The 22,335-nt window shown below is 46.3% G+C and overlaps 1 long non-coding RNA gene and 1 pseudogene across 2 annotated transcripts; one reads left to right on the forward strand and one right to left on the reverse strand.

Moving 5' to 3' along the window:
* Nucleotides 1-259: 259 nt before the first annotated feature.
* On the forward strand, nucleotides 260-21,782 carry LOC127926114 (adhesion G protein-coupled receptor B3-like; annotated as a pseudogene).
* Nucleotides 1,508-10,146, reverse strand: LOC127926113 (uncharacterized). 2 transcript variants are annotated; one of them, XR_008123306.1, is made up of 3 exons: nucleotides 10,079-10,146; nucleotides 9,574-9,620; nucleotides 1,508-1,650 (listed from the first exon to the last, which is right to left on the reverse strand). It is a non-coding gene; the product is annotated as an uncharacterized LOC127926113 (long non-coding RNA). The 2 variants fall into 2 exon arrangements; XR_008123305.1 differs by lacking the exon at nucleotides 10,079-10,146 and adding an exon at nucleotides 9,762-9,829.
* Nucleotides 21,783-22,335: the final 553 nt, after the last annotated feature.

Genomic DNA, 22,335 nt, shown 5'->3' on the forward strand with positions numbered 1-22,335 from the left:
ATGCAACAATGGTCTGAAATCGAATGATTTAAAATAAGCATACAATATGAAATAAACAGATCATACAGAACAGACTGACATTAGTTCTCAGTATGGTGCATTCATTTCCACTAACCACCCTGTCTGTCAGTATGGTGCATTCATTCCACTAACCACCCCTGTCTGTCAGTATGGTGTATTCATTCCCCACTAACTCCCCCTTTCATTCTCCTAACCACCCTGTCCACAGCATTCTCCACTAACTCCCCTGTCTGTCAGTATGGCACCCTATCCCGCATCTCTGAATGACGAGGAGGATGAGAAGGGTCCCGAGGGGCTCAACTACTCCACCTTACCCGGCAACATCATCTCCAAGGTGATGATCCAGCAGCCCGGCATGCACATGGGCCCCATGGGGGACATGGGTGAGGGTTGCCTGGGCGACAGCGTGTCCGACATGCGCCACCGTCTACCTGTGCACCGATGATGCTCTCCGTCAGTCCGACCAGGATATGGGCGGGCACGGGCATGGCGGGATGGGCAGTGGCCACGACATGGGCAACATGGGCGGTATGGGTGGTATGGGCGGACATTCACCCCAAAGCCAGATGATGGAGACAGACTACATCGTGATGCCACGAGTTTCGGCGGCGGCAGCAGGATCTGGGAACTGTAACACACTTCCCACTCTCCTGAAGGCGCTACCAAGATGAACATGGGCCTGGGCTACGCTGCCCCATGATAGGATGATGCAACACTACAAGATGGCACCGGACTTCAACATGAGCCCGACGGGGATGGGCGGGATTGGGGGTCATGGAGCACATGAACATGGGGGTGAACATGGATCAGAACCTACAGCAGCAGTATGGGTCAGGAGGAGGACAGGAACATATGCAGCAGAACCTGCCCTTTGAACCCCGAACCGCTGTCAAGAACTTCCTGGCTGAGATGGAAGAGACTGGAGGGCTGTCGAGAGCGAGACGGGATCCACCATATCAATGAGCTCCTTAGAGGTAGGCTGGAGTGGAGAAGACTGTTGAAGTGTTGATTTAACCTTAGAGGTAGGCTGGAGTGGAGAAGACTGTTGAAGTGTTGGTTAACCTTAGAGGTAGGCTGGAGTGGAGAAGACTGTTGAAGTGTTGATTTGACCTTGGAGGTAGGCTGGAGAGGAGAAGACTGTTGAAGTGTTGATTTAACCTTAGAGGTAGACTGGAGGGAGAAGACTGTTGAAGTGTTGGTTAACCTTAGAGGTAGGCTGGAGTGGAAGACTGTTGAAGTGTTGATTTGACCTTGGAGGTAGGCTGGAGTGGAGAAGACTGTTGAAGTGTTGATTTTGACCTTAGAGGTAGACTGGAGTGAGAAGACTGTTGAAGTGTTGGTTAACCTTAGAGGTAGGCTGGAGTGGAAGACTGTTGAAGTGTTGATTTGACCTTGGAGGTAGGCTGGAGTGGAGAAGACTGTTGAAGTGTTGATTTAACCTTAGAGGTAGGCTGGGTGGAGAAGACTGTTGAAGTGTTGATTTAACCTTAGAGGTAGGCTGGAGTGGAGAAGACTGTTGAAGTGTTGATTTAACCTTTGAGGTAGGCTGGAGTGGAGAAGACTGTTGAAGTGTTGGATAACCTTAGAGGTAGGCTGGAGTGGAGAAGACTGTTTAGGTGTTGATTTAACCTTAGAGGTAGGCTGGAGTGGAGAAGACTGTTGAAGTGTTGATTTAACCTTAGAGTTAGGCTGGAGTGGAGAAGACTGTTTAGGTGTTGATTTAACCTTAGAGGTAGGCTGGAGTGGAGAAGACTGTTGAAGTGTTGATTTAACCTTAGAGGTAGGCTGGAGTGAGAAGACTGTTGAAGTGTTGGATAACCTTAGAGGTAGGCTGGAGTGGAGAAGACTGTTGAAGTGTTGATTTAACCTTAGAGGTAGGCGAGAAGACTGTTGAAGTGTTGGATAACCTTAGAGGTAGGCTGGAGTGGAGAAGACTGTTGAAGTGTTGGTTAACCTTAGAGGTAGACTGGAGTGGAAGACTGTTGAAGTGTTGGTTAACCTTAGAGTAGGCTGGAGTGGAGAAGACTGTTGAAGTGTTGGTTAACCTTAGAGGTAGGCTGGAGTGGAAGACTGTTGAAGTGTTGGATAACCTTAGAGGTAGGCTGGAGTGGAGAAGACTGTTGAAGTGTTGATAACCTTAGAGGTAGGCTGGAGTGGAGAAGACTGTTGAAGTGTTGGTTAACCTTAGAGGTAGGCTGGAGTGAAGAAGACTGTTGAAGTGTTGGTTAACCTTAGAGGTAGGCTGGAGTGGAGAAGACTGTTGAAGTGTTGATTTAACCTTAGAGGTAGGCTGGAGTGAGAAGACTGTTGAAGTGTTGATTTAACCTTAGAGTTAGGCTGGAGTGAGAAGACTGTTGAAGTGTTGATTTAACCTTAGAGGTAGGCTGGAGTGGAGAAGACTGTTGAAGTGTTGATTTAACCTTAGAGGTAGACTGAGAAGACTGTTGAAGTGTTGATTTAACCTTAGAGGTAGGCTGGAGTGGAGAAGACTGTTGAAGTGTTGATTTAACCTTAGAGGTAGGCTGGAGTGGAGAAGACTGTTGGAGTGTTGGATAACCTTAGAGGTAGGCTGGAGTGGAGAAGACTGTTGAAGTGTTGATAACCTTAGAGGTAGGCTGGAGTGGGAGAAGACTGTTGAAGTGTTGGTTAACCTTAGAGGTAGGCTGGAGTGGAGAAGACTGTTGAAGTGTTGGTTAACCTTAGAGGTAGGCTGGAGTGGAAGACTGTTGAAGTGTTGATTTAACCTTAGAGGTAGGCTGGAGGGAGAAGACTGTTGAAGTGTTGATTTAACTTAGAGTTAGGCTGGAGTGGAGAAGACTGTTGAAGTGTTGATTTAACCTTAGAGTTAGGCTGGAGTGAGAAGACTGTTGAAGTGTTGATTTAACCTTAGAGGTAGGCTGGAGTGAGAAGACTGTTGAAGTGTTGGTTAACCTTAGAGTTAGGCTGGAGTGGAGAAGACTGTTGAAGTGTTGGTTAACCTTAGAGTTAGGCTGGAGTGGAGAAGACTGTTGAGTGTTGGTTTGACCTTGAGGTAGGCTGGAGTGGAGAAGACTGTTGAAGTGTTGATTTAACCTTAGAGGTAGGCTGGAGTGGAGAAGACTGTTGAAGTGTTGGTTTGACCTTGGAGGTAGGCTGGAGTGAGAAGACTGTTGAAGTGTTGATTTAACCTTAGAGTTAGGCTGGAGTGGAGAAGACTGTTGAGTGTTGGTTTGACCTTGGAGGTAGGCTGGAGTGAGAAGACTGTTGAAGTGTTGGTTAACCTTAGAGGTAGGCTGGAGTGGAGAAGACTGTTGAAGTGTTGGTTAACCTTAGAGGTAGGCTGGAGTGAGAAGACTGTTGAAGTGTTGGATAACCTAGAGGTAGGCTGGAGTGGAGAAGACTGTTGAAGTGTTGATTTAACCTTAGAGGTAGACTGGAGTGGAGAAGACTGTTGAAGTGTTGATTTAACCTTAGAGGTAGGCTGGAGTGGGAGAAGACTGTTGAAGTGTTGGATAACCTTAGAGGTAGGCTGGAGTGGAGAAGACTGTTGAAGTGTTGATTTAACCTTAGAGGTAGGCTGGAGTGGAGAAGACTGTTGAAGTGTTGATTTAACCTTAGAGGTAGGCTGGAGTGGAGAAGACTGTTGAAGTGTTGATTTGATCTTGGAGGTAGGCTGGAGAGGAGAAGACTGTTGAAGTGTTGATTTGACCTGGAGGTAGGCTGGAGTGGAGAAGGCTGTTGAAGTGTTGATTTAACCTTAGATGTAGGCTGGAGTGAGAAGACTGTTGAAGTGTTGATTTAACCTTAGAGGTAGACTGGAGTGGAGAAGACTGTTGAAGTGTTGATTTAACCTTAGAGGTAGGCTGGAGTGAGAAGACTGTTGAAGTGTTGATTTAACCTTAGAGGTAGGCTGGAGGAGAAGACTGTTTAGGTGTTGATTTAACCTTAGAGTTAGGCTGGAGTGGAGAAGACTGTTGAAGTGTTGATTTAACCTTAGAGTTAGGCTGGAGTGGAGAAGACTGTTGAAGTGTTGATTTAACCTTAGAGTTAGGCTGAGTGGAGAAGGCTGTTGAAGTGTTGGATAACCTTAGAGTTAGGCTGGAGTTGAGAAGACTGTTGAAGTGTTGATTTAACCTTAGAGTTAGGCTGGAGTGGAGAAGACTGTTGAAGTGTTGGATAACCTTAGAGTTAGGCTGGAGTTGAGAAGACTGTTGAAGTGTTGATTTAACCTTAGAGCTAGGCTGGAGTGGAGAATACTGTTGAAGTGTTGGTTAACCTTAGAGCTAGGCTGGAGTGGGAGAAGACTGTTGAAGTGTTGGTTAACCTTAGAGGTAGGCTGGAGTGGAGAAGACTGTTGAAGTGTTGATTTAACCTTAGAGCTAGGCTGGAGTGGAGAATACTGTTGAAGTGTTGGATAATCTTAGAGGTAGGCTGGAGTGGAGAAGACTGTTGAAGTGTTGATTTAACCTTAGAGCTAGGCTGGAGTGGAGAATACTGTTGAAGTGTTGGATAACCTTAGAGGTAGGCTGGAGTGGAAGACTGTTGAAGTGTTGATTTAACCTTAGAGCTAGGCTGGAGTGGAGAATACTGTTGAAGTGTTGATTTAACCTTAGAGGTAGGCTGGAGTGGAGAAGACTGTTTAAGTGTTGGATAACCTTAGAGGTAGGCTGGAGTGGAGAAGACTGTTGAAGTGTTGGTTAACCTTAGAGGTAGGCTGGAGTGGAGAAGACTGTTTAAGTGTTGATTTAACCTTAGAGGTAGGCTGGAGTGAGAAGACTGTTGAAGTGTTGGATCACCTTAGAGGTAGGCTGGAGTGGAGAATACTGTTGAAGTGTTGGTTAACCTTAGAGCTAGGCTGGAGTGGAGAAGACTGTTGAAGTGTTGGTTAACCTTAGAGGTAGGCTGGAGTGGAGAAGACTGTTGAAGTGTTGATTTAACCTTAGAGCTAGGCTGGAGTGGAGAATACTGTTGAAGTGTTGATAACCTTAGAGGTAGGCTGGAGTGAGAAGACTGTTGAAGTGTTGATTTAACCTTAGAGCTAGGCTGGAGTGGAGAATACTGTTGAAGTGTTGGATAACCTTAGAGGTAGGCTGGAGTGGAGAAGACTGTTGAAGTGTTGGTTAACCTTAGAGGTAGGCTGGAGTGGAGAAGACTGTTGAAGTGTTGGTTAACCTTAGAGGTAGGCTGGAGTGGAGAAGACTGTTTAAGTGTTGATTTAACCTTAGAGGTAGGCTGAGTGGAGAAGACTGTTGAAGTGTTGGTTAACCTTAGAGGTAGGCTGGAGTGGAGAAGACTGTTGAGTGTTGGTTAACCTTAGAGGTAGGCTGGAGTGGAGAAGACTGTTGAGTGTTGGTTAACCTTAGAGGTAGGCTGGAGTGAGAAGGCTGTTGAAGTGTTGGTTAACCTTAGAGGTAGGCTGGAGTGGAGAAGACTGTTGAAGTGTTGATTTAACCTTAGAGGTAGGCTGGAGTGGAGAAGACTGTTGAAGTGTTGATAACCTTAGAGCTAGGCTGGAGTGGAGAAGACTGTTGGAGTGTTGGTTAACCTTAGAGGTAGGCTGGAGTGGAAGACTGTTGAAGTGTTGGATAACCTTAGTAGGCTGGAGTGAGAAGACTGTTGAGTGTTGGATAACCTTAGAGGTAGGCTGGAGTGGAGAAGACTGTTGAAGTGTTGGATAACCTTAGAGGTAGGCTGGAGTGGAGAATACTGTTGAAGTGTTGGATAACCTTAGAGTTAGGCTGGAGTTGAGAAGACTGTTGAAGTGTTGATTTAACCTTAGAGCTAGGCTGGAGTGGAGAATACTGTTGAAGTGTTGGTTAACCTTAGAGCTAGGCTGGAGTGGAGAAGACTGTTGAAGTGTTGGTTAACCTTAGAGGTAGGCTGGAGTGGAGAAGACTGTTGAAGTGTTGATTTAACCTTAGAGCTAGGCTGGAGTGGAGAATACTGTTGAAGTGTTGGATAATCTTAGAGGTAGGCTGGAGTGAGAAGACTGTTGAAGTGTTGATTTAACCTTAGAGCTAGGCTGGAGTGGAGAATACTGTTGAAGTGTTGGATAACCTTAGAGGTAGGCTGGAGTGGAGAAGACTGTTGAAGTGTTGATTTAACCTTAGAGCTAGGCTGGAGTGGAGAATACTGTTGAAGTGTTGATTTAACCTTAGAGGTAGGCTGGAGTGGAAGACTGTTTAAGTGTTGGATAACCTTAGAGGTAGGCTGGAGTGGAGAAGACTGTTGAAGTGTTGGTTAACCTTAGAGGTAGGCTGGAGTGGAGAAGACTGTTTAAGTGTTGATTTAACCTTAGAGGTAGGCTGGAGTGGAAGACTGTTGAAGTGTTGGATCACCTTAGAGGTAGGCTGGAGTGGAGAATACTGTTGAAGTGTTGGTTAACCTTAGAGCTAGGCTGGAGTGGAGAAGACTGTTGAAGTGTTGGTTAACCTTAGAGGTAGGCTGGAGTGGAGAAGACTGTTGAAGTGTTGATTTAACCTTAGAGCTAGGCTGGAGTGGAGAATACTGTTGAAGTGTTGGATAACCTTAGAGGTAGGCTGGAGTGAGAAGACTGTTGAAGTGTTGATTTAACCTTAGAGAGCTAGGCTGGAGTGGAGAATACTGTTGAAGTGTTGGATAACCTTAGAGGTAGGCTGGAGTGGAGAAGACTGTTGAAGTGTTGGTTAACCTTAGAGGTAGGCTGGAGTGGAGAAGACTGTTGAAGTGTTGGTTAACCTTAGAGGTAGGCTGGAGTGAGAAGACTGTTTAAGTGTTGATTTAACCTTAGAGGTAGGCTGGAGTGGAAGACTGTTGAAGTGTTGGTTAACCTTAGAGGTAGGCTGGAGTGGAGAAGACTGTTGAAGTGTTGGATAACCTTAGAGGTAGGCTGGAGTGGAGAAGACTGTTGAAGTGTTGGTTAACCTTAGAGGTAGGCTGGAGTGGAGAAGACTGTTGAAGTGTTGGTTTAACCTTAGAGGTAGGCTGGAGTGGAGAAGACTGTTGAAGTGTTGGATAACCTTAGAGGTAGGCTGGAGTGGAGAAGACTGTTGAAGTGTTGATTTAACCTTAGAGGTAGGCTGGAGTGGTGGAAGACTGTTGAAGTGTTGGTTAACCTTAGAGGTAGGCTGGAGTGGAGAAGACTGTTGAAGTGTTGATTTAACCTTAGAGGTAGGCTGGAGTGGAGAAGACTGTTGAAGTGTTGGATAACCTTAGAGGTAGGCTGGAGTGGAGAAGACTGTTGGAGTGTTGGTTAACCTAGAGGTAGGCTGGAGTGGAGAAGACTGTTGAGTGTTGGTTAACCTTAGAGGTAGGCTGGAGTGGAGAAGGCTGTTGAAGTGTTGGTTAACCTTAGAGGTAGGCTGGAGTGGAGAAGACTGTTGAAGTGTTGATTTAACCTTAGAGGTAGGCTGGAGTGGAGAAGACTGTTGAAGTGTTGGATAACCTTAGAGCTAGGCTGGAGTGGAGAAGACTGTTGAGTGTTGGTTAACCTTAGAGGTAGGCTGGAAGAAGACTGTTGAAGTGTTGGATAACCTTAGAGGTAGGCTGGAGTGGAGAAGACTGTTGAAGTGTTGATTTAACCTTAGAGCTAGGCTGGAGTGGAGAAGACTGTTGAAGTGTTGATTTAACCTTAGAGGTAGGCTGGAGTGGAGAAGACTGTTTAAGTGTTGGATAACCTTAGAGGTAGGCTGGAGTGAGAAGACTGTTGAAGTGTTGGTTAACCTTAGAGGTAGGCTGGAGTGAGAAGACTGTTTAAGTGTTGATTTAACCTTAGAGGTAGGCTGGAGTGGAGAAGACTGTTGAAGTGTTGGATCACCTTAGAGGTAGGCTGGAGTGGAGAATACTGTTGAAGTGTTGGTTAACCTTAGAGCTAGGCTGGAGTGGAGAAGACTGTTGAAGTGTTGGTTAACCTTAGAGGTAGGCTGGAGTGGAGAAGACTGTTGAAGTGTTGATTTAACCTTAGAGCTAGGCTGGAGTGGAATACTGTTGAAGTGTTGGATAACCTTAGAGGTAGGCTGGAGTGGAAGACTGTTGAAGTGTTGATTTAACCTAGAGGTAGGCTGGAGTGGAGAAGACTGTTGAAGTGTTGGATCACCTTAGAGGTAGGCTGGAGTGGAGAATACTGTTGAAGTGTTGGTTAACCTTAGAGCTAGGCTGGAGTGGAGAAGACTGTTGAAGTGTTGATTTAACCTTAGAGCTAGGCTGGAGTGGAGAATACTGTTGAAGTGTTGGATAACCTTAGAGGTAGGCTGGAGTGGAGAAGACTGTTGAAGTGTTGGTTAACCTTAGAGGTAGGCTGGAGTGGAGAAGACTGTTGAAGTGTTGGTTAACCTTAGAGGTAGGCTGGAGTGGAAGACTGTTTAAGTGTTGATTTAACCTTAGAGGTAGGCTGGAGTGAGAAGACTGTTGAAGTGTTGGTTAACCTTAGAGGTAGGCTGGAGTGAAGACTGTTGAAGATAACTAGGCTGGAGTGGAGAAGACTGTTGAAGTGTTGGTTAACCTTAGAGGTAGGCTGGAGTGAGAAGACTGTTGAAGTGTTGGTTTAACCTTAGAGGTAGGCTGGAGTGGAGAAGACTGTTGAAGTGTTGGATAACCTTAGAGGTAGGCTGGAGTGGAGAAGACTGTTTAAGTGTTGATTTAACCTTAGAGGTAGGCTGGAGTGGAGAAGACTGTTGAAGTGTTGGTTAACCTTAGAGGTAGGCTGGAGTGGGAGAAGACTGTTGAAGTGTTGATTTAACCTTAGAGGTAGGCTGGAGTGGAGAAGACTGTTGAGTGTTGGAAGTAGGCTGGAGTGGAAGACTGTTGAGTGTTGGTTAACCTTAGAGGTAGGCTGGAGTGGAGAAGACTGTTGGAGTGTTGGTTAACCTTAGAGGTAGGCTGGAGTGGAGAAGGCTGTTGAAGTGTTGGTTAACCTTAGAGGTAGGCTGGAGTGAGAAGACTGTTGAAGTGTTGATTTAACCTTAGAGGTAGGCTGGAGTGGAGAAGACTGTTGAAGTGTTGATAACCTTAGAGCTAGGCTGGAGTGGAGAAGACTGTTGAGTGTTGGTTAACCTTAGAGGTAGGCTGGAGTGGAGAAGACTGTTGAAGTGTTGATAACCTTAGAGGTAGGCTGGAGTGGAGAAGACTGTTGAGTGTTAGAGGTAGGCTGGAGTGGAGAAGACTGTTGAAGTGTTGGATAACCTTAGAGGTAGGCTGGAGTGGAGAAGACTGTTGAAGTGTTGGATAACCTTAGAGGTAGGCTGGAGTGAGAAGACTGTTGAAGTGTTGGTTTTAGAGCTAGGCTGGAGTGGAGAAGACTGTTGAAGTGTTGATTTAACCTTAGGTAGGCTGGAGTGGAAGACTGTTGAAGTGTTGGATCACCTTAGAGGTAGGCTGGAGTGGAGAAGACTGTTGAAGTGTTGGTTAACCTTAGAGCTAGGCTGGAGTGAGAAGACTGTTGAAGTGTTGGATAATCTTAGAGGTAGGCTGGAGTGGAAGACTGTTGAAGTGTTGATTTAACCTTAGAGCTAGGCTGGAGTGGAGAATACTGTTGAAGTGTTGGATAACCTTAGAGGTAGGCTGGAGTGGAGAAGACTGTTGAAGTGTTGATTTAACCTTAGAGCTAGGCTGGAGTGGAGAAGACTGTTGAAGTGTTGGATAACCTTAGAGGTAGGCTGGAGTGGAAGACTGTTGAAGTGTTGATTTAACCTTAGAGGTAGGCTGGAGTGGAGAAGACTGTTGAAGTGTTGGTTAACCTTAGAGGTAGGCTGGAATGGAGAAGACTGTTTAAGTGTTGATTTAACCTTAGAGGTAGGCTGGAGTGGAGAAGACTGTTGAAGTGTTGGATAACCTTAGAGGTAGGCTGGAGTGGAGAAGACTGTTGAAGTGTTGGTTAACCTTAGAGGTAGGCTGGAGTGGAGAAGACTGTTGGAGTGTTGGTAGAGGTAGGCTGTGGAGAAGGCTGTTGAAGTGTTGGTTAACCTTAGAGGTAGGCTGGAGTGAGAAGACTGTTGAAGTGTTGATTTAACCTTAGAGGTAGGCTGGAGTGGAGAAGACTGTTGAAGTGTTGATAACCTTAGAGCTAGGCTGGAGTGGAGAAGACTGTTGAGTGTTGGTTAACCTTAGAGGTAGGCTGGAGTGGAGAAGACTGTTGAAGTGTTGGATAACCTTAGAGGTAGGCTGGAGTGGAGAAGGCTGTTGAAGTGTTGGATAACCTTAGAGGTAGGCTGGAGTGGAGAAGACTGTTGAAGTGTTGATTTAACCTTAGAGGTAGGCTGGAGTGGAGAAGACTGTTGAAGTGTTGATAACCTTAGAGGTAGGCTGGAGTGGAGAAGACTGTTGAAGTGTTGATTTAACCTTAGAGCTAGGCTGGTGGAAGACTGTTGAAGTGTTGGTTAACCTTAGAGGTAGGCTGGAAGACTGTTGAAGTGTTGGAGAAGACTGTTGAAGTGTTTTGTTTAACCTTAGAGGTAGGCTGGAGTGGAGAAGACTGTTGAAGTGTTGGTTAACCTTAGAGGTAGCTGGAGTGGAGAAGACTGTTGAAGTGTTGGTTAACCTTAGAGGTAGGCTGGAGTGGAGAAGACTGTTGAAGTGTTGATTTAAGTAAATTAAGGTTTTGTTTGTTGTTATGTTCCACTGAGAAATTGTGTCAGAGGTAAATACATGAATGAATGTGTAGCTGTGCTGAGAAGATCGTCACGTTGTTGCCGTAAAATAAAAGCTTATTTTGTCTGGTTAGAATGTTATTTAGTGTTCATTAATATAATTATAATTTCTATAGTATTGGTTAATGACCCCTCATGTTAACAGACTGTCTAATTATCCGCAATATGTTTGTTTTGTCTTCAGAGAAGAAAATCGCTACCAAGATCTGGACTTTGAAGTAAGTCAATTTACTGTTGGCAAAGTGCATGCTTCAGGCTTTTGTTGTTACATTGAGCATTTGTGTTTGCCCTACCCTTTAATTTACTACTGTTGTTACACTGAGCATTTGTGTTCGCCCTACCCTTTAATTTACTACTGTTGTTACACTGAGCATTTGTGTTCGCCCTACCCTTTAATTTACTACTGTTGTTACACTGAGCATTTGTGTTCGCCCTACCCTTTAATTTACTACTGTTGTTACACTGAGCATTTGTGTTTGCCCTACCCTTTAATTTACTACTGTTGTTACACTGAACATTTGTGTTTGCCCTACCATTTAATTTACTACTGTTGTTACACTGAGCATTTGTGTTCGCCCTACCCTTTAATTTTACTACTACCTTGTGTAGCACTTAAGCTTATTGGAGTAACATGGTTTTGACACAAAACAGATGTATTGATGTGTGGCGTAGTTAAGGTAAAAGCAACGCTGTCAATCTAAACCCGTACAGGGCCGCCAGCAAATCTCCCCACTCATGTTGTTCCTCTCCATCTCCTACATACATCCATCGGCTATGAGTTGATTTGAAAACTGTTACTCTTTATGAGGTCACATGCACATTTCACACCTGACTTCTGCACTTTTTCTATGGAAAATATGACATTGGCTGACAGCCCAAGACACAAATGTCTCACACCACTTCTGTGGGTTTATTCCATTTCTCCATCAAATTTGTGTCATTTGACTATTCTGCATAAATGCAAAAGGTAGATTTGATAATAAAATTGGCCATAAATTATATGTAATTACTCAACTGGCTTACATTATATGCAAAAAAATCCTTAAAAGACATTGGCCCCTTTAATATGTCTCAGGCTTGCCGTAATACCAGTGGCAGATTAAATGCTATTCAGAAAGGTGTACTGGTTGGAGAGGATAATACAGTACATTATAATCTCCATCCTATTATTGGCTTTGATTTCCAAACCAAAAACCAACCCCTTGCCATTGCAGAAAGTCATGCACACCAGGAAAAGACACATGGAGCTGTTCCAAGAACTGAATCAGAAATTTCAAACCCTGGATCGATTTCAAGACATACCAAATATGGGCAGCATGGTGAGTAATAATACCAGGAACAGGAAATCAGCAGTAACAGGAAATGGTGAAGGAGGGAGATGATTGGTCAGCGGTCGTCTGTTGTAGACCAATTACAGAGCTGGAGAAGATCCAGGTGGGGTGATTGGTCGAAGCTGGTGGTTGTCGACCAATTAGAGTACAAAACAAGATAATGTCAGGATAGATAGTCTTTTTTAGATGTCCATCCGCTCAGCAACACACGTAGTGAGTCATTGAGCAAATTAACAGATCCAGTGACATGGCCCTATACCTAGCAGGCCTGCCAGGTGCTACTGGTGAGGGGGTTCAGTGACATGGCCCTATACCTAGCAGGCCTGCCAGGTGCTACTGGTGAGGGGGTTCAGTGACATGGCCCTATACCTAGCAGGCCTGCCAGGTGCTACTGGTGAGGGGGTTCAGTGACATGGCCCTATACCTAGCAGGCCTGCCAGCTGCTACTGGTGAGGGGGTTCAGTGACATGGCCCTATACCGAGCAGGCCTGCCAGGTGCTACTGGTGAGGGGGTTCAGTGACATGGCCCTATACCGAGCAGGCCTGCCAGGTGCTACTGGGAGTATGAGGGGGTTCAGTGACATGGCCCATACCTAGCAGGCCTGCCAGGTGCTACTGGTGAGGGGGTTCCAGTGACATGGCCCTATACCTAGCAGGCCTGCCAGCTGCTACTGGTGAGGGGGTTCAGTGACATGGCCCTATACCGAGCAGGCCTGCCAGGTGCTACTGGTGAGGGGGTTCAGTGACATGGCCCTATACCTAACAGGCCTGCCAGCTGCTACTGGTAAGGGGGTTCAGTGACATGGCCCTATACCGAGCAGGCCTGCCAGCTGCTACTGGTGAGGGGGTTCAGTGACATGGCCCTATACCTAGCAGGCCTGCCAGCTGCTACTGGTGAGGGGGGACTAGCCTCTAGTTGAGAGACTCTGTCTGAGAGAGGGTAGGCATTATCTCATTTAGGCAGTCTGCAGATTCACTGGCTCTTTCTCAATTAATCTTTCCATATTTCCTTGTATCCTATCTCCTCTCCTCCTTCTCAACCATATTGAAGGAGAAGGTCCAAGGTCCCCCCACTCGGACAAGGATGCAAGGAATCGAGAAAAGGATCCTGCTTGGCTCTCTTTACCACCACCCAGCAAATTGGGGGGGGCAAGGTTAAGACTATGTACCATAGATGTATTGAAGAGAGCCACTGTGAGATGGTTGTCTGTCGTCGTGGTAGTCCATCTGAATTAGAGTTCATCCATTCAAATCCAGATGTGTATCATTCAAGAGACCAGACATGGTCATTCATGATTGATCACTACTGAGTGAATGCTTTCTGCATTGCTTTCTGCACTGTATCCTGGGAAATTGGCCTGTTGACCAAAACACACTCAGGCCTATTGTTGTGTGAGAATAGTGTCAGCTCTGCGGCATGCAAGTAGGCAGGCAGGCAGTTAGCCCCTCGGCCTGCCATGTCATGTAATCTTCTCTCTCTTCTCTCACATTTCAATCAGCCCCACTGCACAGTGTAATTCTCTGCTTGTTGCTTAGTAACCACCACAAGGACATTTATATAGAAAACTACATCCCTTTGTTTTTCTTTTTTTTCTTCTGGAATAAAATGTACTGCAGTGTTGGCTGGTCTAGTTGAATAAATGTACTGCAGTATTTGCTGGGCTGGCTGAATAAAAATGTGGCTGGTCTAGTTGTGCTGGCTGGTGGTCTAGTTGAATAAATGTACTGCAGTGCTGACTGGGCTGGCAGATTAAAATGTACTGCAGTGCTGGCTGGTCTAGTTGAATAAATGTACTGCAGTGCTGACTGGGCTGGCAGATTAAATGTACTGCAGTGCTGGCTGGGCAGGCTGAACAAATACACTGCAGTGCTGGCTGGGCTGGCTGATTAAATGTACTGCAGTGCTGGCTGGGCTGGCTGATTAAACTGTACTGCAGTGCAGGCTGAACTGGAAATACACTGCAGTGCTGGCTGGGCTGGCTGATTAAATGTACTGCAGTGCTGGCAAGGCTGGCTGATTAAATATACTGCAGTGCTGGCTGGGCTGGCTGATTAAAATGTACTGCAGTGCTGGCTGGGCTGGCTGATTAAATGTACTGTACTGGCAGTGCTGGCTGGGCTGGCTGATTAAATATACTGCAGTGCTGGCTGGGCTGGCTGATTAAATGTACTGCAGTGCTGGCATTAAATGTAAGGCTGGCTGATTAAATATACTGCAGTGCTGGCTGGGCTGGCTGATTAAATGTACTGCAGTGCTGGCTGGGCTGGCTGATGAAATGTACTGCAGTACTGGCTAGGCTGGCTGATTTAAATATACTGCAGTGTTGGCTGGGCTGGCTGATTAAACGTACTGCAGTGCTGGCTGGGCTGGCTGATTAAATGTACTGCAGTGCTGGCTGGGCTGGCTGATTAAATGTACTGCAGTGCTGGCAAGGCTGGCTGATTAATTGTACTGCAGTGCTGGCTAGGCTGGCTGATTAAATGTACTGCAGTGCTGAGTGGGCTGGACTGGCTGATTAAATGTACTGCAGTGCTGAATGGGCTGGACTGGCTGATTAAATGTACTGCAGTGCTGGCTGGGCTGGCTGATTAAATGTACTGCAGTGCTGGCTAGGCAGGCTGATTAAATGTACTGCAGTGCTGAATGGGCTGGACTGGCTGATTAAATGTACTGCAGTGCTGGCTGGACTGGCTGATTAAATGTAGTGCAGTGCTGGCTAGGCTGGCTGATTAAATGTACTGCAGTGCTGGCTGGGCTGGCTGATTAAATGTACTGCAGTGCTGGCTGATTAAATGAAGTGCTGGCTGGGCTGGCTGATTAAATGTACTGCAGTGCTGGCTGGGCTGGCTGATTAAATGTACTGCAGTGCTGGCTGGGCTGGCTGATTAAATGTACTGCAGTGCTGGCTGGGCTGATTAAATGTACTGCAGTGCTGGCTGGGCTGGCTGATTAATGTACTGCAGTGCTGGCTAGGCTGGCTGATTAAATAACTGCATGGGCTGGCTGATTAAACGTACTGCAGTGCTGGCTGGGCTGGCTGATTAAATGTACTGCAGTGCTGGCTGGGCTGGCTGATTAAATGCAGTGCTGGCAGTGCTGATTAATTGTACTGCAGTGCTGGCTAGGCTGGCTGATTAAATGTGCAGTGCTGAGTGGGCAGTGCTGAATGGGCTGGACTGGCTGATTAAATGCAGTGCTGGCTGGACTGGCTGATTAAAGTGCTGGCTAGGCTGGCTGATTAAATGTACTGCAGTGCTGGCTGGGCTGGCTGATTAAATGTACTGCAGTGCTGAATGGGCTGGACTGGCAGATTAAATGTACTGCAGTGCTGGCTGGGCTGGCTGATTAAATGTACTGCAGTGCTGGCTGGCTGGCTGATTAAATGTACTGCAGTGCTGGCTGGGCTGGCTGATTAAATGTACTGCAGTGCTGGCTGGGCTGGCTGATTAAATGTACTGCAGTGCTGGCTGAGATTGAATAAATGGCAGTGCTGGCTGGGCTGGCTGATTAAATGTACTGCAGTGCTGGCTGGGCTGGCTGATTAAATGTACTGCAGTGATGCAGCTGGCTGGCAGTGCTGGCTGGGCTGGCAGATTAAATGTACTGCAGTGCTGGCTGGGCTGGCTGATTAAATGTACTGCAGTGCTGGCTGGGCTGGCTGATTAAATGTACTGCTGGCAGGCTGGCTGATTAAATGTAGCAGTGCTGGCTGGGCTGGCTGATTAAATGTACTGCAGTGCTGGCTGGGCTGGCTGATTAAATGTACTGCAGTGTTGGCTGGGCTGGCTGATTAAATGTACTGCAGTGCTGGCTGGGCTGGCTGATTAAATGTACTGCAGTGCTGGTTGGGCTGGCTGATTAAATGTACTGCAGTGCTGGCTGGGCTGGCTGATTAAATGTACTGCAGTGCTGGCTTGGCTGGCTGATTAAACATACTGCAGTGTTGGCTGGGCTGGCTGATTAAATGTACTGCAGTGCTGGCTGGGCCTGATTAAATGTACTGCAGTGCTGGCTGGGCTGGCTGATTAAATGTGCAGTGCTGGCTAGTGTACTGCAGTGCTGGCTAGGCTGGCTGATTAAATGTACAGCAGTGGAAGTGGCTGGGCTGGCTGATTAAATTTGCAGTGCTGAATGGGCTCTGGCTGATTAAATCTACTGCAGTGCTGGCTGGGCTGGCTGATTAAATGTACTGCAGTGCTGGCTGGGCTTGATTAATTGTACTGCAGTGCTGGCTAGGCTGGCTGATTAAATATTGCAGTGTTGGCTGGGCTGGCTGATTAAATGTACTGCAGTGCTTGGGCTGGCTGATTAAATGTACTGCAGTGCTGGCTGGACTGGCTGATTAAATGTAGTGCAGTGCTGGCTAGGCTGGCTGATTAAATGTACTGCAGTGCTGGCTGGGCTGGCAGATTAAAAATGTACTGCAGTGCTGAATGGGCTGGACTGGCAGATTAAATGTACTGCAGTGCTGGCTGGGCTGGCTGATTAAATGTACTGCAGTGCTGGCTGGACTGGCTGATTAAATGTACTGCAGTGCTGGCGAGGCTGGCTGATTAAATGTACTGCAGTGCTGGCTGATTAAATGTACTGCAGTGCTGGCTGGGCTGGCTGATTAAATGTAATGTTGGCTGGGCTGGCTGATTAAATGTCCATTGGCTGGGCTTTGATTAAATGTACTGCAGTGCTGGCTGGGCTTTATTAAATGTACTGCAGTGCTTGGGCTGGCTGATTAATTTTGCAGTGCTGGCTAGGCTGGCTGATTAAATATACAGTGTTGGCTGGGCTGTTTGATTAAACGTACTGCAGTGCTGGCTGGGCTGGCTGATTAAATGTACTGCAGTGCTGGCTGGGCTGGCTGATTAAATGTACTGCAGTGCTGGCTAGGCTGGCTGATTAATTGTACTGCAGTGCTGGCAGGCTGGCTGATTAAATGTACTGCAGTGCTGAGTGGGCTGACTGGCTGATTAAATGTACTGCAGTGCTTGGGCTGGACTGGCTGATTAAAACCAGTGCTGGCTGGACTGGCTGATTAAATGTATGCAATGCTGGCTAGGCTGGCTGATTAAATGTACCAGTGCTGGCTGGGCTGGCAGATTAAATGTACTGCAGTGCTGAATGGGCTGGACTGGCAGATTAAATGTACTGCAGTGCTGGCTGGGCTGGCTGATTAAAATGTATGCAGTGCTGGCTGGACTGGCTGATTAAATGTACTGCAGTGCAATGGCTGATTAATGTACTGCAGTGCTGGCTGGGCTGGCTGATTAAATGTACTGCAGTGCTGGCTGATTAAATGTACTGCAGTGCTGGTGGGCTGGCTGATTAAAATGTACTGCAGTGCTGGCTGCTGGCTGATTAAATGTACTGCAGTGATGGCTAGGCTGGCTGATTAAATGTACTGCAGTGCTGGCTGGGCTGGCTGATTAAAATGTACTGCAGTGCTGGCTGGGCTGGCTGATTAAATGTACTGCAGTGCTGGCTGGGCTGGCTGATTAAATGTACTGCAGTGATGGCTAGGCTGGCTGATTAAATGTACTGCAGTGCTGGCTGGGCTGGCTGATTAAATGTACTGCAGTGCTGGCTGGGCTGGCTGATTAAATGTACTGCAGTGCTGGCTGGGCTGGCTGATTAAATGTACTGCAGTGCTGGCTGGGCTGGCTGATTAAATGTACTGCAGTGCTGGCTGGGCTGGCTGATTAAATGTACTGCAGTGCTGGCTGGGCTGGCTGATTAATTGTACTGCAGTGCTGGCTAGGCTGGCTGATTAAATATACTGCAGTGTTGGCTGGGCTGGCTGATTAAATGTACTGCAGTGCTGGCTGGGCTGGCTGATTAAATGTACTGCAGTGCTGGCTGGGCTGGCTGATTAAATGTACTGCAGTGCTGGCTAGGCTGGCTGATTAATTGTACTGCAGTGCTGGCTAGGCTGGCTGATTAAATGTACTGCAGTGCTGAGTGGGCTGGACTTTTGATTAAATGTACTGCAGTGCTGAATGGGCTGGACTGGCTGATTAAATGTACTGCAGTGCTGGTTGGGCTGGCTGATTAAATGTACTGCAGTGCTGGCTGGGCTGGCTGATTAATTGTACTGCAGTGCTGGCTAGGCTGGCTGATTAAATATACTGCAGTGTTGGCTGGGCTGGCTGATTAAATGTACTGCAGTGCTGGCTGGGCTGGCTGATTAAATGTACTGCAGTGCTGGCTGGACTGGCTGATTAAATGTAGTGCAGTGCTGGCTAGGCTGGCTGATTAAATGTACTGCAGTGCTGGCTGGGCTGGCAGATTAAATGTACTGCAGTGCTGAATGGGCTGGACTGGCAGATTAAATGTACTGCAGTGCTGGCTGGGCTGGCTGATTAAATGTACTGCAGTGCTGGCTGGACTGGCTGATTAAATGTACTGCAGTGCTGGCGAGGCTGGCTGATTAAAACTGCAGTGCTGGCTGGGCTGGCTGATTAAATGTACCTTTTGCAGTGCTGGCTGATTAAATGGCAGTGCTGGCTGGGCTGGCTGATTAAATGGAGTGCTGGCTGGGCTGGCTGATTAAATGTACTGCAGTGCTGGCTGGGCTGGCAAAAATGTACTGCAGTGCTGGCTGGGCTGGCTGATTAAATGTACTGCAGTGTTGGCTGGCTGGCTGATTAAATGTACTGCAGTGCTGGCTGGGCTGGCTGATTAAATGTACTGCAGTGCTGGTTGGGCTGGCTGATTAAATGTACTGCAGTGCTGGCTGGGCTGGATGATTAATTGTACTGCAGTGCTGGCAAGGCTGGCTGATTAAATATACTGCAGTGTTGGCTGGGCTGGCTGATTAAATGTACTGCAGTGCTGGCTGGGCTGGCTGATTAAATGTACTACAGTGCTGGCTGGGCTGGCTGATTAAATGTACTGCAGTGCTGGCTAGGCTGGCTGATTAATTGCTGCAGTGCTGGCTAGGCTGGCTGATTAAATGTACTGCAGTGCTGAGTGGGCTGGACTGGCTGATTAAATGTACTGCAGTGCTGAATGGGCTGGACTGGCTGATTAAATGTACTGCAGTGATGGCTGGGCTGGCTGATTAAATGTACTGCAGTGATGGCTGGACTGGCTGATTAAATGTACTGCAGTGCTGGCAGGCTGGCTGATTAAATGCTAGTGCTGGCTGGTCTGGCTGATTAAATGTACTGCAGTGCTGGCTGATTAAATGTACTGCAGTGCTGGCTGGGCTGGCTGATTAAATGTACTGCAGTGCTGGCTGGGCTGGCTGATTAAATGTACTGCAGTGATGGCTAGGCTGGCTGATTAAATGTACTGCAGTGCTGGCTGGGCTGGCTGATTAAATGTACTGCAGTGCTGGCTGGGCTGGCTGATTAAATGTACTGCAGTACTGGCTGGGCTGGCTGATTAAATGTACTGCAGTGATGGCTAGGCTGGCTGATTAAATGTACTGCAGTGCTGGCTGGGCTGGCAGATTAAATGTACTGCAGTGCTGGCTGGGCTGGCTGATTAAATGTACTGCAGTGCTGGCTGGGCTGGCTGATTAAATGTACTGCAGTGCTGGCTGGGCTGGCTGATTAAATGTACTGCAGTGCTGGCTGGGCTGGCTGATTAAAATGTACTGCAGTGCTGGCTGGGCTGGTTGATTAAATGTACTGCAGTGCTGGCTTGGCTGGCTGAATAGCTGGCAGGCTCCAGAGCTACAGACAACATTAGTGACCATTGTGTGTTCCCTGACTTTATAGTAACAGCTCCGATAGCTCGCTGTCCTATTTGACTCCCTACTAGTCTCTTTGTGAGTGTCAGTGAGAGTACATCCAGATTATGGGAACAGAACGGCACACAGCCAGACACAGTGGAAGCTCGTCCTCTAGTCCCTCTTCACCGTTATTCAGCTGGAAGGGAACACACTATTCATTTGATTTCTTCCATGATATAATCTAAACCATATTATTCACATTTGAGATACTTATCATTACCTTTTGTTACTTACACTTCTCATAGAACCATTACACCATTAATATGCTCTACCAGAACATTAGTCGAGGTGATCAATGCATAGAGGCAGTACAGCATGATTCAAAGTCCATTGTTTTGCTACACTTTATAATAATTTTCATAATAATTTTCACGGATAATCCATTATAACTTTCATATTAATGTTTATAAATGTTTTAAAGTGATGAAATTCAAATGTATTTATAAACAGTTTATTCATGCTTATTCATTAAAGTTATTATTAACCAATGTTACCCAATGTTTAAGAAGAAGAACTGTAACCAGTGACAGTGAGGCATGCTCCCTTCTAAGTGATAACCCTCACATATCCCTGTATGTATATATCCCTGACCCTATCCTATATATTACATATAAAGTATATGTGGTATAACATATAGTAACAATTTATAGTGAACCATGTTTAGTGACTGTAAGGCATGCTATCTGCTATGTCCTGCTATGTCCCTGTCCATATCTGCTATGTCCTGCTATGTCCCTGTCCATATCTGCTGCTAACCTGTCCCCGTCCCTGTCCTCCCAAGGACAAGGCCATGGCCAACAAGAACCCCTGGGAGAGCTACAACCCAGCCTGCGAGTACCAGAACTACGCCAGTATGAATGCACTAGACCCTGACCCCAAGGACTCACTGGAGATGACCGCAGCAGAGTGGGAGAAGTGTGTCAATCTCCCCTTAGACGTACAGGAAGGAGACTTCCAGACAGAGGTCTGATCTGATCTAAACAAACCAGGAAATGAGTCCAAAATGGCACCCTTTTCCCAATGAAGTGCACTACTTATGACCAGGTCCTATAGGCCTCTTTTTCACCAGTACCCAAAGGGCTCTTTTGAACAGGACTCATAGGGCTCTGGTCAAAAGTAGTGCACTATATAGGGAATAGGGTGACATTTTGGATGCACTCCAGGAAGGAGACTTCCAGGAAGTAAAAACCAGGAAGAGGAAAACCAGGAGAAAAATGATAACCAGGACATGGAGGGAAGGGGAAAGGATGTATTTTGCACTGAAAAAATGGACAGACTGTCCTAACAGCCTTGGCCTAGTACATATCTGGATTGTAAAGGAGTATGACAAGGACATGATGTGCCAATACCTTTTAAGAGGAAAACACAGAGGACAGGAAGAAAAAATACAACAAAAAATACAACAAAAATCATCAGTGTTACTTTTTGTATTCTCACTAGTGTACTTAGTGCAGCGGGCCAGCCAGGTGGGTGTACAATATTTACCATCATGTGTTTCAGAGTACCCATGGTGAGAAGAATTGGTTTCAAAAAGGTGAACATCTTTCTAGATGAATAAACCTCAAAAGCTAAATGAAGACATAATACAATGTCAATCCCAGCTTCGTTGGGTCCAGTTTTATATTTCACAAAACTGGACCCTGGAAGCACAATGTATATATTTATGCAGGTTTTTAAAAAGTTTATAACAAGTCTGTTTGGCCATTACTATACTTTTTACTTTATAATATAAAATATATATGAGCGAGAGTGGCAGGCAAAGAGGATTTTCTGTCATATAAAAATGAATGTTTGTCAAAGCTACATTCTTCATTGCTTTAAATGCAATAAAGGTAATACTCACTTTTATATGAATAATATATTTCACAAACTTTAATACTGCAGAATCTTGCTTGAAGAATCTCGGCTAAAACTCTCTCATCTGCAGCCCTGTATAAAATATTTAAAAATGAAAAATGTTGTATGGTGTAAATAAACTTTGTCTACATATGTTTTACTTGTGCCAATTTATTTTAATGAGAAAAGCGTTATAGCGTTATAAAATGTTAACATTTGAACAAGGAATGTAAATAAAAGAGGAAATATGTTCGTACTGCTTCAGAGAACGTGTCAAGTCTATCTGGTTGCCTTTGTCAGATGCTCTTTAAACCAACAGGTTCTCCTCAGAAGCCCCGTTTATACCTTGTGCTAACATTTTTATTTAACAAGGCAAGTCGGTTAAGAACAAATTCTTATTTTCAATGACGGCCTAAGAAACAGTGTGTCGTTCTGCCTGTTCAAGGGCAAAACGACAGATTTGTACCTTGTCAGCTCAGGAGTTTGAACTTGCAACCTTCCGGTTACTAGTCCAACACTCTAACCACTAGGCTACCCTGCCGTTTCTACACTCTAACCACTAGGCTACCCTGCCGTCTCTACACTCTAACCACTAGGCTACCCTGCCGTCTCTACACTCTAACCACTAGGCTACTCTGCCGTCTCTACACTCTAACCACTAGGCTACCCTGCCGTCTCTACACTCTAACCACTAGGCTACCCTGCCGTCTCTACACTCTAACCACTAGGCTACCCTGCCGTCTCTACACTACACTCTAACCACTAGGCTACCCTGCCGTCTCTACACTCTAACCACTAGGCTACCCTGCCGTC

This window comes from Oncorhynchus keta, unplaced genomic scaffold (genome assembly GCF_023373465.1).
Source record: "Oncorhynchus keta strain PuntledgeMale-10-30-2019 unplaced genomic scaffold, Oket_V2 Un_contig_6837_pilon_pilon, whole genome shotgun sequence".
Classification (NCBI taxonomy): Eukaryota; Metazoa; Chordata; class Actinopteri; order Salmoniformes; family Salmonidae; genus Oncorhynchus; species Oncorhynchus keta.